This window comes from Oncorhynchus tshawytscha, linkage group LG24 (genome assembly GCF_018296145.1).
Source record: "Oncorhynchus tshawytscha isolate Ot180627B linkage group LG24, Otsh_v2.0, whole genome shotgun sequence".
Classification (NCBI taxonomy): Eukaryota; Metazoa; Chordata; class Actinopteri; order Salmoniformes; family Salmonidae; genus Oncorhynchus; species Oncorhynchus tshawytscha.
The window spans coordinates 3,533,684-3,549,758 of record NC_056452.1 but is presented as its reverse complement, the minus strand read 5'-3'; the positions used below and the strand labels follow the sequence as shown (position 1 = coordinate 3,549,758).

At 38.1% G+C, this 16,075-nt stretch overlaps 1 long non-coding RNA gene across 1 annotated transcript; it reads left to right on the top strand.

The window, feature by feature from the left end:
• Nucleotides 1-11,036: 11,036 nt before the first annotated feature.
• On the top strand, nt 11,037-12,509 carry LOC121840711. Its single transcript, XR_006079843.1, has 3 exons — nt 11,037-11,422; nt 11,623-11,685; nt 12,126-12,509. It is a non-coding gene; the product is annotated as an uncharacterized LOC121840711 (long non-coding RNA).
• Nucleotides 12,510-16,075: the final 3,566 nt, after the last annotated feature.

Sequence of the window (16,075 nt, the reverse complement as noted above, 5' to 3'; positions counted from 1 at the left end):
TTTGTCTAAACCCAAATCCATGAGAGAGTTGTTTAGTTCAATGAGTAGACCAATGGCAGAGACAGATCAGGCCTGCGGAATGTTGTATTTTATGAGGAGGGCATAAGACAAGCAGAGCCCGTGTAATTGTACCCAAGGACTCTTTTATGGACATGAGCAAATTGATCAGGGTAATAAGAACATATCGTTTAAGAAATGGGAATCCAGAAGCTGTGGATAAGCGGTGGATAAAATAGGGACTGTAACTCGTGGGTTTTGGCCACGGCATAATCCCCGGGATGATGATAATTAGAAGGTAGTTAGGAAAAGGCTTATGTGTACTCACCCAACGATGTATGGTTGGAGTGAAAACCTGGGGACCACTGTGGCTGAACCAATTTTAGAGAATCTGAAGCAAGAACGCGTTCCACCATTATGTATCTGTAACAATGGCTCTTTGGCTGTAACAGTGCATTGTAGATCTTATGCAGGCTAACTCCCTGAAGAAGAGCGCTAGATTGACCTATCTTGCTCTAAATGATGGTATGGGATCACCCTGGGGGTTTATGTGGATTTGCGGCGGTAGAGGTTATCTGGTCATTAAGGCAGTTACGGCTAGGCACAGTTTGGCTTACCTGCTGTCAGCACAGGAAGGCGAGTGTAAGGCCCTGGGACTGGATCTCGATGACAAATGCGTAATGTTACTTCCTGACTACTTCCTGACCAAAATTCTTCTTGATATGTCTAAGCTCTCTAATACTCTAAGCCCTAGTGACGATGATGTTCTGACCAGGATGGGTAAATGGTTCACTGGAAAATTTGGAAATGTTATGGGCCAGATTTGAATGGGTATCTTATAATTTGTAGTTCCTGTGTTGATAGGCTTTTGCTGTTTTTTGTTGTCTTGGTAAATGGGCAGAGAAGAAGACCATGCCTGGTTTAATGGTATTGGCTTTACCTGCCTCCTACGATGAACTGGTGTTGACCCCAACTATGACCCTCCTGCTTTCCCAACTGACCCAGAGGATGATTACCATACTACCTACAGTTGAAGTCAGAGGTTTACATACACTTAGGTTGGATTTTTTTTATTTCTATAAAAAAATGTGTGGGCAGAACTGAAAAAGCACGTGCGAGCAAGGAGGCCTGCAAACCTGACTCAGTTACATCAGCTCTGTCAGGAGGAAAGGGCCAAAATTCACCCAACTTATTCCGTGAAGCTTGTGGAAGGCTACCCGAAACATTTGACCCAAGTTCAACAATTTAAAGGCAATGCTACCAAATACTAATTGAGGGTATGTAAACTTCTGACCCACTGGGAATGTGATGAAAGAAATAAAAGCTGAAATAAATAATTCTCTCTACTATTATTCTGACCAAATAAAGTGGTGATCCTAACTGACCTAAGACAGGGAATTTTTACTAGGATTAAATGTCAGGAATTTAGTGAAAAACTGAGTTTAAATGTATTTGGCCAAGGTGTATGTAAACTTCCGACTTCAACTGTAAATAGGAATGCAAGAACACAAAATAGCAGAATGTGTAAACATATGCTCTGATAAAAGCATATCAACAAATGCAATAATAATACAGGTTAACAAGGATATTCACACATCCGCAATGTAAACATCCTGAAGGCCAATCAGATTGAGAGGGCCGGCCTTTTTTACTGACTGTTGATGATGAGCATATTCAGTTCATATCCATATGTGAACCATTTCAGGAAACTAGGCGTACGTCGCAAGTCACGACTTCACAGGAGAGCCTTTTGAATGTAAAAAAAAAATCAAAATGCGTTTTTTGGCAGAAATGCCTTCTCGAACATGTGAACTTTCATGCCATCTGTAAATACGAATGAAGTTGTTAAATTACGAGTTTAGTTGGTTTAGCCAAAGAAAAATTAAGGAACCTTCCTGCTAGCCATGATTGGCTGAGATAATGAGTGGGCTGGACATGAGTTTCAGAGATGAGTTTCAGATTGGTCTATGGTGTAGCATCTTGTGTCTATAAAATTAGCTGCTCGTTATGCGTACATAATTTTTTCTACTGCAGTTGCTTTTCAAAAGATATAACGTTAGCCATGGAGAACTGCAAATATGTTGCTACTGCTCTCAATAACATTGCTGCCCTGAATTTATCAGGCGCTATCGACAACGGTCAATGCAAAAACTTTAGCTAGCTATGACAATCGGTTTGTATTGCTAGTACTCTATTGCTTGGGATTATAGTTCATTGTTTATCTACCTAGCTAACATTAACGTCACATGTCTAAACAAATGACCCCAAGTTAAAGATTGCTGTTAGCTAGCTAACGTTAGCTGATGTTAGACGGCTGGCTTGCTAGTTAACATTAATTTACGTGTATGAACTGTGCAACGTTAGTGATGTTTTCTCAAATGCCATTTCACATTGCTAGTTATGTTATAGCCTAACGTTAGCTAGCTAACATTGAACTTATTTGTTTAACTTTTTTATTTGACTTATTTTTATTGACCCTTTATTTAACTAGGGCAATCAGTTAAGAACAAATTATTGTTTACAATGACGGCCTACCCCGGCCAAACCCAGACAACGCTGGGCCAATTGTGCGCCCGATTGTGCACCTCTCATTCACAGCCGAATGTGATACAGCCTGGATACAACTTTAGCTAGCAATGACAATCGGTTTGTATTGCTAGTGCTTTATGGATTGGGTTTATGGTTCATTATGTAGATAAACAAAATACTAAGTTAAAGCCTGCTGTTAGCGAGGTAACGTTAGCTGACGTTAGATGGCTGGCTAGCTAACATTACATGTATGAACTGTGTGTAGTGATTTCTCAATGCCATTTCATATCTATTGTATAATGATAAAATATTTGTATCTGTCTTTCAGCATCAGTAGAACATGCCTGACTGTCAAGAGAATTATGTTCATAAACCAATTCAATTAAACTACTGTCTGCTAAATCAGGATTTGTAAGATACTGATTGAAATGAAAGACAGAGGTCCAGCTAAAATAGTCAAGGTTTATTCACGGGAACGATCTAAAGTCAAGAATACAAAGACATCCATTTTATAGCTGCGCACATACTTCCACACGAACAGTAGATATCCTACACACACAAACAGCCTACGCACATACATACACCCTACACACATACATACACACACAACAGTAGGCACATACTGTCCCACTAGCCAGCCGACAAAGATTAGGGAGACCTTGATGTACTCCCTGTCCTTTCCCAAATCTCTAGTCAGGTCAGCACCAAATTTAGCTCAGTCTGTTTTTAAGATACTATAAACATTAGCTATATTGTTTTACCCTAATTCTGACTAGAACTACACATTTATTGATTATAATTTTATACATTCTAATCAATTCCATACATTTATATGGTTTCAGGGTGGAATATTCTAATCATTCAATTAACAGAAATCCCATTAACACGGACTCTTCCCCCACCAGTCATACAAGGAGAATGTTCTAATGCCTCCCATCAAAAAGAGAGCTGGCCCAAGCAAGAACAGATTACATCTGAAGCATGAGGACTTGCAGCAAGTGGTGAACTTCAACAACTACGCAGAGGATAATGCAATAGTATTATCAGGACACCACCATATGTGTGGTCGTAACATGATTTTGTGACATACCACAACAATATCATGTAACCGTATCAAGTGTCCACCACATATATGGCGCATGCATTTGTTTATGTACTGTACATGTGCACCTCACTCAGGTTTCATGGCCTTACCTTGTATGGGATACTATGTGATAAGTGCGTGTGTAACAGTATATAAAGTATGCTAATTTACTGGTGTGAAGGCATTTGGGCAATGGTGTAAAGTACTTCAATGTATTTGGGGGGGTTATCTGTACATTACTTTACTATTTATATTTTTGCCAACTGTTACATCATTAGATTCTGAAATAAAATAATGTACATTGACAGAAACTGTCCAATTCACACACTTATCAAGAGAACATCCCTGGTCATCCATACTGCACCTGATCTGGCAGACTCAAATGCTTTGTTTGTAAATTATGGCTATCCGTCAATAAAAAATGGTGCCGTCTGGTTTAATATAAGGAATTTGAAATTATTTATACTTTTACTAAAGTATGACAATGTAGTACTTTTTCCACCACTGGATGTGGCTGGGGGTTCTAGCATTTCTTTCACATGACCCATCAATTTAGACAAGTTTGTCTGGGTAAGCGTCATCTAAAATGTATAAAATATTTTTATCTGGACACTTTCTGTTTACCTGGAATTTTTCCTTATTGTAGGCTACTACCACTTTTAGCACATGACCTCACATGTGAATCCTTAAAGTGATGGGTGGAGCTAGCTTAAGAGGGTGTAGACAAAGGAGAGCTCTCCAGTAGATACTAAAACATTCAAGGCCCTTTTCTCAAAAGTGAATTTACAAGTTCAACTTTCAAAGCAGAATTACTGTCCAATTTTTCCTAAAAAATGCAGTGTATGATATACCATTTTGTAGCTCTGAGTATCTACTAATTTCAAATGTTGCTACATAAGACCGATTTGAGCCGGTCAGTTACATATTATTTGATTCAGTGATTGAAATTAAGACCCCATCCCATATTTAAAAAATAATAATATAATCATCCTTTTAGATTTAAGCTGTAAAGTGGAAAAAGTCAAGAATCTCAATACTTTCCGAATGCACTGTTCCTCGAAATTGTCTCGCTATTCATGTTGGATAAATTAGTCTCTCAATTTGAACTAAGCAAACTGCTAAATCATTCAGCGTACTTCTTGCCTAGGCTACCTGAAATTAGATGTAGGCCTATCAGGGACTTTAGTCTACCTGCATCTAGCTAAGCAAAGCGCGGCAAAGTTGAAGTCAGTTGTGGTCCATGTATCATCCGTTCATTGGTAATTCCATTCAAACCAGGAAGTAGAAAAACTGGAAATAGTTCATGTGTTTGGTTTCAGAATTTTATGAATGAAAATTGGATATCAACTAGTTTTTCGTTCATGGTGTCCAAATGGGGCATCGATTAACAGAAAATAAATAACGACAAAATGTATCCTGTTTTTCGTTTGTAGTACACACACACTAATATAATATTTACTGTGGATAGTCGGTCCTTGTGTTATTCATTTATTGGTCTTTTGACCTATTTTATTGAATTTTTATTGGTATTATTATGAACATATCAAATACAAAAACATACAAACAAGAGTAAATAAACCTAACAGACAGGGGTACTACATATCGAGATACATATTCAATTTGTCAAAGTTTTATGGTGCATATTGCTTCATTGTTTTTAAATTTCCTGATATAATTTAATTATTATTTAGAAATGATCTTAAATCATGTGAAGAGGGGTTTGTTCTCCGCCCACTTCTCAGAATGAATCTTCCATGAAAAACAAACATCTACAATGAAAGTTAAATCAGGGTCCATATCATTTGGATCAAAATAAAACAATATCAGTCTCTCAAATTAACATTAATAGCAGTTTCTTTCAAAATAAAATATTCTAACTCACTCCAAACTCTTGACATAAGAACAGTCCCAAAATAAAGTAAAGTAGAGTTTCTGGGTCACAACCACAAAAAAATACATTTGTTATCAATAGCTATTTTGAATCTGTGTATGATAAAGGTCTTTACATGGTGGATTCTATGAATGAGTTTGTAAGATACTTCTTTCACCTTATTAGATATACAATATTTGCCAGACAACAATTCCAGTTCACTTGTCCTTGGGTCGCATTCCAGTAAATGTTAGCAGAGGAAATATTAACATCTTGACATAGTTTCCTTATATACACGTTATTACATTTATAGTTTAAAATGTAAATTCCTTCTAGCTGTATTGAGGCTACAAAATCGTCAACAGTTGCACTTGGAGTATTGTTATATTCTCCTAAAAGAAGAATAACACCTTTAGGGACAGCCTTTTGTAACTAGGGGGCAGTATTTTCATTTTTGGATAAAAAACGTTCCCGTTTTAAACAGGATATTTTGTCACGACAAGATGCTCGACTATGCATATAATTGACAACTTTGGATAGAAAACACTCTGACGTTTCCAAAACTGCAAATATATTGTCTGTGAGTGCAACAGAACTGATGTTACAGGCGAAACCCAGATAAAAATCCAATCAGGAAGTGCCGCATTTTTTGAAACCGCTTCATGCCAATGACTCCTTATATGGCTGTGAATGGGCTACGAATGAGCTTACGTTTTCTACATATTCCCAAAGGCGTCTACAGCATTGTGACGTCTTTTTACGCATTTATGTTGAAGAATAGCCGTAAGGGACCACATTGAGCAAGTGGTCACATGATGGCTCCCGCAGAAAATCTTGCGTATAGTACACAAGTAGCCATTTTTCCAATCGCTTCTTATGAGAAACCAATTGTCCCGGTGGATATTTTATCGAATAGATATGTGAAAAACACCTTGAGGATTGATTCTAAACAACGTTTGCCATGTTTCTGTCGATATTATGGAGCTAATTTGGAAAAAAGTTTGGCATTGTAGTGACTGCATTTTCCGATCGATTTCTCAGCCAAACGTGAAGAACAAACGGAGCTATTTCGCCTACAAAAATAATATTTTTGGAAAAAAGGAACATTTGCTATCTAACTGGGAGTCTCCTGAGTGAAAACATCCGAAGTTCTTCAAAGGTAAATGATTTAATTTGATTGCTTTTCTTATTTCGTGAAAATGTTGCCTGCTGGTAGCAGAGCCTAGCATAGCATTATGCCATGATAAACTTACACAAATGCTTGTCTAGCGTTGGCTGTAAAGCATATTTAGAAAATCTGAGATGACAGTGTGATTAACAAAAGGCTAAACTGTGTCTCAATATATTTCATTTGTGATTTTCATGAATAGGAACATTTTCTAGGGGTATTTATGTCCGCTGCGTTATGCTAATTCGTTTGAGGCTATGATAACGCTCCCGCATGCGGGATGGGTAGTATCAAGAAATTTTAACAGCTATTTTAAACTCCTCAGTAGTGGATGTAACATTGTGTGTTCTCATGAATTCTGGATAATCATATAGTTGTCCATCATTATTCAATAATTGTTTAACCCAGATAATGCTGTTGTCAAACCAGTTGTGGAAAAACAAAGACTTGTTTTTGTATTTTATGTCTTTATTATTCCAGATTGTTTACCTATGTGGTGAGAAAATGTTTGTACATGAGGTTCCAAGTTAGAAGTACTTGTTTATGAAAGTTAGCCAGCTTAAATCTGGATTTTACCCACATCAAAGTTGCATTTGAGTAAGAATTATTGACGACCAATCTGTTGGAATATTAAATTAGGGATTATATTCCTAATGCAATCCTTATTTCTTAACTTGTGTGACCAATAAAAGAAAAAAGAGAAATTGGGCATCCTTGTTTAATTCCACATCTAATGTTGAATCTCTGAAGTTCCATGGGATAATGTAACAGAGCTGTTACTATTATAATAAAGTGTCTTAATTACACTTTGAAAATATTGACCAAAACCAAAAAATCAAAGAGTCAAAAAGTAAATAATGTTCAACTGTATCAAAAGCCTTGTAAAAGTCTTAAAATAAAGCTATCTTCCATAATGTGCTCATTGTAGCCTATCAAGTTCAATACTAGTCGAATATTATTACATACAGTGGGAAGAACAAGTATTTGATACACTGCCGATTTTGTATGTTTTCCTACTTACAAAGCATGTAGAGGTCTGTAATTTGTATCATAGGTACAAAAAAAATGATACAATGTGATTTTCTGGATTTAAGTAATTAATTAGCATTTTATTGCATGACATAAGTATTTGATCACCTACCAACCAGTAAGAATTCCGGCTCTCACAGACCTGTTAGTTTTTCTTTAAGAAGCCCTCCTGTTCTCCACTCATTACCTGTATTAACTGCACCTGTTTGAACTCGTTACCTGTATAAAAGACACCTGTCCACACACTCAATCCAACAGACTCCAAACTCTCTACAATGGCCAAGACCAGAGAGCGGTGTAAGGACATCGGGGATAAAATTGTAGACCTGCACAAGGCTGGGATGGGCTACAGGACAATAGGCAAGCAGCTTGGTGAGAAGGCAACAACTGTTGGCGCAATTATTAGAAAATGCAAGAAGTTCAAGATGACGGTCAATCACCCTTGGTCTGGGGCTCCATGCAAGATCTCATCTCGTGAGGCATCAATGATCATGAGGAAGGTGAGGGATCAGCCCAGAACTACACGGCAGGACCGGGTCAATGACCTGAAGAGAGCTGGGACCACAGTCTCAAAGAAAACCATTAGTAACACAATACGCCATCATGGATTAAAATCCTGCAGCGCACACAAGGTCCCCCTGCTCAAGCCAGCGCATGTCCAGGCCCGTCTGAAGTTTGCCAATGACCAGCTGGATGATCCAGAGGAGGAATGGGAGAAGGTCATGTGGTCTGATGAGACAAAAATAGAGCTTTTTGGTCTAAACTCCACTCGCCGTGTTTGGAGGAAGAAGAAGGATGAGTACAACCCCAAGAACACCATCCCAACTGTGAAGCATGGAGGTGGAAACATTATTCTTTGGGGATGCTTTTCTGCATAGGGGACAGGACGACTGCACCGTATTGAGGGGAGGATGGATGGGGCCATGTATCGCGAGATCTTGACCAACAACCTCCTTCCCTCAGTAAGCGCATTGAAGATGGGTCGTGGCTGGGTCTTCCAGCATGACAACGACCCGAAACACACAGCCAGGGCAACTAAGGAGTAAGAAGCATCTCAAGGTCCTGGAGTGGCCTAGCCAGTCTCCAGACCTGAACCCAATAGAAAATCTTTGGAGGGAGCTGAAAGTCTGTATTGCCCAGCGACAGCCCCGAAACCTGAAGGATCTGGAGAAGGTCTGTATGGAGGAGTGGGCCAAAATCCCTGCTGCAGTGTGTGCAAACCTGGTCAAGAACTACAGGAAATGTATGATCTCTGTAATTGCAAACAAAGGTTTCTGTACCAAATATTAAGTTCTGCTTTTCTGATGTATCAAATACTTATGTCATGCAATAAAATGCAAATTAATTACTTAAAAATCATACAATGTGATTTTCTGAATTTTTGTTTTAGATTCCGTCTCTCACAGTTGAAGTGTACATATGATTTTTAAAAATTACAGACCTCTACATGCTTTGTATGTAGGAAAACCTGCAAAATCGGCAGTGTATCAAATACTTGTTCTCCATACTGTACATGTCTGCCTTTCATAAAACCAGACTGGGTATCATCAATGATTTGGTCAAGACCTTTAAGTCTTTCTGCAAAGATGGATGCAAGTATCTTTCCATCATTGTTCATTAATGTGATTGGTCTACAACTTTGTTTGGTTTGGGGATTACAGAAATGAGGCCTGTCATAGAAACAGGCAGGTCCCCTAAATCAATTGCTTCCCTAAAAATATTAAATATAAATTCAACAATATCCTCCTGAAAATATGTATAGAATCCACTAATAAGGCCAGCATTCCCTGGTGATTTGTTATCTTTTAACTTGCTGATTAATTAATTTATATTAATGGGGAAAAAAATGTATCACAAGACTTTTTAATGTCTTCATCTATGAATTTTGAGTAATATTTGACAATGTCTAGAAAGGCAGATATGCCTGTCCTACTAGTGACATTACTGGTGTAAAGATTACCATAGAATTCTGAAACATATCTTTGGTGTTTTCATTTTCTTTGCCATCTATATTAAGCTTATGAATAGAGGTAAATTCTGATTTTTTTTCTCACCTTCAACCATCTCCTTCTTGATCTTACAAATGCCCCTTTTGCTCTCTCTTCAAACAGTCGGTCCATTTCTAGTTGTAAAGAAAATAACTGACCCTTTCCTTCTTCATTAAGGGCCTCCATAGAGATTAGAGAAAGTATTTCCCAAGTTGATCTTCCCTCAATCTTTTAAGTTCAGCAATTACTTTACCTCTCTTCATGACTGTTTGTCTTATTTCATACTTCATTAATTCCCAATAAGACTTAAATAGTAATTTTCTTGTATAATATCTTTGGCATCCATCTTGAAATTATCATCTTCCAAAAGTCTACTATCGAGTTTACAATAACTGCGATTTGTTTTATTAACTTCAGATCCATTCATATTTAAAGATAAAAAATATAACTATGATCAGTAAGAATTAATGGTTCAAAGAATACCTTGAGTACAGTGTTATCTAATGAATTAGAAAATCAACCAGAAGTCAATTCTTGACTGTCTGGACATGTCCTTGTTTCTCCAAGTGAAGTCCTTTTTATCAGGATATTTAGATCTCCAATTATTGACTAATCGAAGACAATGATTATTAAATTTAGGATTAACAATGCTGGATCTGTTAGGAGGGGGATGTGTCTATTTTCACAATAGATACAGAAATAAAATCCCCACCTAAGATAATTTTGATATCCTGAAATACACACACAACTCCATGAATCTCTTCTTCAAATTCTTGAAATAATATCCTGTTGTTTTGTTTGTTGTTGGATGCATAAATATTCCCTAATAAAAACATTTCACTGTTGAAATTCACTTTTAAAATTAACCAACATCCAGAGTGGTGAGTCTTACTACTGATGACCTTCCCTTTAAATGCACCTCTTAAAACCGCAACACCTGCAAAGTGGTTGTTACCCCATTGATTTTTCCAAAAAGTTCGATCGGAAGAACAAGCATGGGTCTCTTGTAGAAAGTCAAAGTCTGCATTAAACCGTTTGCAATACAGGAAAATGGCCTTACGTTTGAGTAAATTACAAATACCCCTGATGTTAATTGAACATACAGATAGACAAACTTCAAACAACCTTGTTATGCTAATATAAGCTTTTCCTAAGGATATGCATCTCAAAAGGTTTCCATACCATTATTAACCCCTCCAACAAAAAACTATGAAATACTGGTCAAAAAGTTTCCAAATTGTTCTTACTCACACACGGGGGAGACGTTGTGTAGACCTTACAATAAGCAGTTATTCACCCCGTGTTTAGTTTAACAGTTTTCAGTTCATCCTTTTCTCATTCAAGTGTTTGTGAAAATTCTTTACAATAAAAGGCCTACCAGTTCTGTCCAAATTAGAGGTCAGATCCTCCGTGAAGTGAAGTTTACAGTTTGGGCTGAGAAAGGGAAAGGGTCAGACATTTCTGTGACAGGAATATAAAAAGTGTAATATTAGCTAAGATGCTTAACTTACCATGAAGTTAGCATGCCAATAGAACATACTCAACATCTGAGCAAAGTTGGCTTGCACTACATGGCTAGCTAGCATTAGCCGGCTAACATTACTGCTGACTGACTAGCTAGCAGACTGGATAGCCAGCGCTACATGGCTACTGGATATAGCCATGCTAGCTAGTAGTAACTAGCTAGTGGAAGTAAGTTAGTCCCTAAACCTGATACAAGACGAAGCTGCCCAGCTAGAGGTACCCGCTACAGAAAGGTGATATTTCTCAATTTAGCTAGATCTTCTGTCTGGCTGATGCTCATTGATGGAGTAGGCTAATAATTTACCGTAGTTACCGTAAATGGCTACATATCTGGGCCTTTATAGAGCTATTTCTTACACATTCATTAAAACAATATCCAGATAAGCTATAGTCAATGCTGATATTGTGTGTGGGTTCGGGAATGTGCCTGCAGGAGAAGGGCACCTGAGCAGATCATCATGAACTTCATCCAGTTAAAGTTACATCAACCAATGCAGTAAGTTCAAAATCAGCCTTTTTATTGGTGTGGGTATATTTCACAAACCTTTCCTGTTTACTAAAAGGCATGTGTGTGAGGATACTACATGAATTGCTAGAACAATTGGCCTACTTTTCTGAATGTATACCTACCAACTTTCAGGGGGGCTGATAATCAATGATACGGATCCATTCTGATATTACTTGATTATTGATTCCCGTCACACCCTCTCATTCACACAGTCCAGTCACTCAGCCCGATCCAAAAACGTTTACACTACTTCTTCCTACAACACCCTGACAAGAAGCAAAGGGCCTGGCACCATGACTAAGTTTGCATATCTCTAACCCTGCTGTACTCCACCGTGCTGAGACAATCTGACTCTAGAACAGTACTATACTATTCTTAAATGAAATGCTCAACAGTGATTATTGATTCTCTCTCTGCCATCCTCACAGTTCACTCACTCAGATGGTGTATAGGCTAGTTGATGGCACCTACATGTCTGTTTGAAGGGACAACTGGACAGAACATATCAGAATGCTTGGACCTCAGCTGAGCGCCTTCTCTCCTTCCCAGTCTTTCAAGAAAAGCACCTTCTTTATACTTTCTGTTTGGCATGATGCTCTCAAGGTGTGTCTCTTTCCATGTTGTGTGGTATTACATATAGATTACTCGTAGACACGTACACATTGTTTGCCTCTGAATTGGTGTCTACTTCAGGCTATGTACTTGTTACCTTTACATAATTTAATGATCCCTCCACTGCCACATGCTCTCGCTCTTTCTCTCCAGGATACATTAGGGGAAGCTGCTTTGGTGTTGTCACCAATCTCCAGTGGTGTAAAGCACTTAAGTAAAAATACTTTAAAGTACTACTTAAGTTGTTTTTGGGGTATCTGTACTTTACTATTTATATTTTTGACAACTTTTACTCCACTACATTCCTAAAGAAAATAATGTACTTTTTACTGCTTACATTTTGAATGATTAGCAGGACAGGAAAATTGTCTAATTTAAGCACTTATCAAGAGAACTTCCCTGGTCATCCCTACTGCCTCTGATCTGGCAGACTCACTAAACAGAGAACTTCCCTGGTCATCCCTACTGCCTCTGATCTGGCAGACTCACTAAACAGAGAACATCCCTGGTCATCCCTACTGCCTCTGATCTGGCAGACTCACTAAACAGAGAACTTCCCTGGTCATCCCTACTGCCTCTGATCTGGCAGACTCCCTAAACAGAGAACTTCCCTGGTCATCCCTACTGCCTCTGATCTGGCAGACTCACTAAACAGAGAACTTCCCTGGTCATCCCTACTGCCTCTGATCTGGCAGACTCACTAAACACAAATGCTTTGTTTGTGAATTTAGTCTGAGTGTTGAACTGTGCCCCTGGCTATCCGTAATTTAAAAAACAATAAGAAAATCGTGTCTGGTTTGGGGCGGCAGGGTAGCCTAGTGGTTAGAGCATTGGACTAGTAACCGAAAGGTTGCAAGTTCAAATCCCCGACCTGACAAGGTACAAAATCTGTCGTTCTGCCCCTGAACAGACAGTTAACCCACTGTTCATTGAAAATAAGAATTTGTTCTTAACTGACTTGCCTAGTAAAATAAAGGTAAAAAAAAAAAGACATTTCAAATGATTTAGACTTTTACTTTTGATACTTAAGTACATTTAAAACCAAATACTTGTAGACTTTTACTCTTAGTATTTTACTGGGTGACTTTCACTTTTACTTGAGGTATTTTTTTAACTTTTACTCAAGTATAAAAATTGGGCACTTTTCCCACCACTGCCAATCTCGTGCTGCCAGACAACATCAACGACTTTATCCCCCTGATCCTAAACTTTGCTAACTCTTGTTCAACTGCTCTTTGATTAAATTGGTTTAATGAAATGTTTACATTAGCTTGAAGTGTGTTTTTTTTTTAAACCAAAAGTTGACAGATGACACTGAGTTAAAAGTTTCAAAGGGTAACTTGAAGCATAAAGCCACATTTTCCAGTATATATATTTTTTGGCTCCAAGTAAAATAAAATTACACACACCAATCCCTGTCCTAATTTCAGCAATGTGCACTGATGTGGTATATCTGGAATTTTATTTGTAGTACATCTCGCTCGTGAGCCCCTGGTCTGGAAATTGTCATATTTAAAAAAAAAAAAATTAAAAAATTTAAAAAAAATCAATTTTCAACATCAGTACAAAAATGTTCTGGCTGCTCCCATAGGATATAGTAATTACAAAAGTGTACAACGCTGAAAGTAGGACTTAGGTTTAAAAGCTCACGTCTGGTGTCTGCTTGATGCCTCTGAACCTGCAGGTAGATACAGAAATAAATATTGGCTCAACACTCACCAACCAGGTGTTGGCAACTCGGTAGCATTGGAAATGACACCCTTCAAGTACTGAGCAAAAGTCCAAATGAATTAAATTCCCTTAATTTGCATTGTGAATGTTGCTTTGATGGATACTAAATAGGACTGGTTGTGATCAACAGCATGAATGTAGTAGTGGAAATGTAATGACTTACAGCAGCAGTATTTTTTATGATCCAGCAGATGGCAGTAATTCACCTTCAATAACTGAGTAGCCCAAAGGAGAAGGGGCAGAGAGCAGAGTGCACAAGGTTTAGGCTTGAGATCCAACGGTGATAAATTCACACAAATGTGCCTATAATCCAAATCAAGCAGCTTGAGTGCCATTACTTGGGGTTGAAGTCATTAAACCCACACCCCCATTTCAGAAACGTTTTACCTGCTGTGCTCTGCTCACTATACTCTCAACCTAAAGTGCAACACATCCTCCTGTTTCGTAAAAAGAAATATGAACACAGAGCAGTTTAGAAGGTACATGTAAAATATAACACCAGAATTGGATGACCTTCCCTTAAATATAAATCAACACCAAAAAAACAAACACTATAGATCTGGAGAAAAAGTGACTGCCAAATATGAGAGAGAAGTCCATTTCGAAACCTGCGTTGGGAAACACTTATGAAATACACTGAGTGTACAAACCATTAAGAACACCTGCTCATTCCATGACAGACTGAGCAAGGGGAAACCTATAATCCCTTATTGATATCACTTGTTAAATCCACTTCAAATCAGTTTAGATGAGACTGGTTAAAGAATGATTTTTAAGCCATGAGACCATTGAGACATGTATTATGTATGGGTGCCATTCAAAGGGTGATTGGGCAAGACAAAATATGTAAGTACTTTTGAACGGGTTATGGTAGTAGGTGCCAGGCGCATCGGTTTGAGTGTCAAGAACTGCAGTGTTTTGTACACTCAGCGTATGTATTAGACATAACAGATAAGGGCAATGCACCACCTTACACATATCTACTATGAGTGATATCAATGTTGTGAGAATGCATCTTGATATGGCCTATAGTGGTGACACTGTACTATCCCAAAAAATATCAGATATACCACATTGGTACACATTATTGAAATTGGGACATGAATTGGTGTTTTTTTTACTTTGTTTTACTCAGAGCCAAAAAAAACTACTGGAAAATGGGCTTTATGCTTCAAGCTACCCTTTCAAACATCTATCGCCATGCAAGTGTAAACTTTCAGTAAAAAACCCACAATCGAAGCAAATCTAAACATTTAATTATAGATCTAATCAAAAAGCAGTTGGACAAGAGTTAGCAAAGTTTAGATGGACAGGGAACATGTTGATGTTGTCTGGCAGTGTGGGAATAGCAAAGCAATTTCCCCTAATGTATCCTAGAGACAGAGAGAGCATGTGGCAGGGATCCCTCAAATTATGTGAAAGGGACACAGCATTCTAACACACAGGTAACAAGTAAACTGCCTGATATGTACACCAATTAAGAGACTATCTGAAAGTGTCTAGGAGTCATCAATAGATAATACCACACAACATGAGAAAAAGAGACACCTTGAGAGCATCATGCCAAACAGGAAGTGTAAAGAAGGTGCTTTCCTTGAAAGACTGGTAAGGAAGCATTCTGATATGTTCTGTACAGTTGTCCCTCAAACAGGCCTGTAGGTACCATCAACCAGCCTACATACCATATGAGTGAGTGAACTGCGAGGATGGCAAAGCGAGAGATCAATAATCACTTCATTTAAAACTAGTGTAATACTGTTCTCGAGTCAGATTGTCTCAGCACCGTTAGAGAAATATGCAAACTTTGAGTTTCTGGATAGGGCTGAGTGACTGGACTGTGTGAATGGTCCTATGAATGAGCGAGAGGGAGAGTGTGGGGGAATCAGTAATCAAGTAATATCAGACTGAATCCATATCATTGATTATCGGTCCCCCTAAAAGGTGGTAGGTATATATATTCAGAAAAGTAAGCCAATTGTTCTAGCAATTAATTTAGTACCCACACACATGCCTTTTCTACATCTGCCTTTCAGTA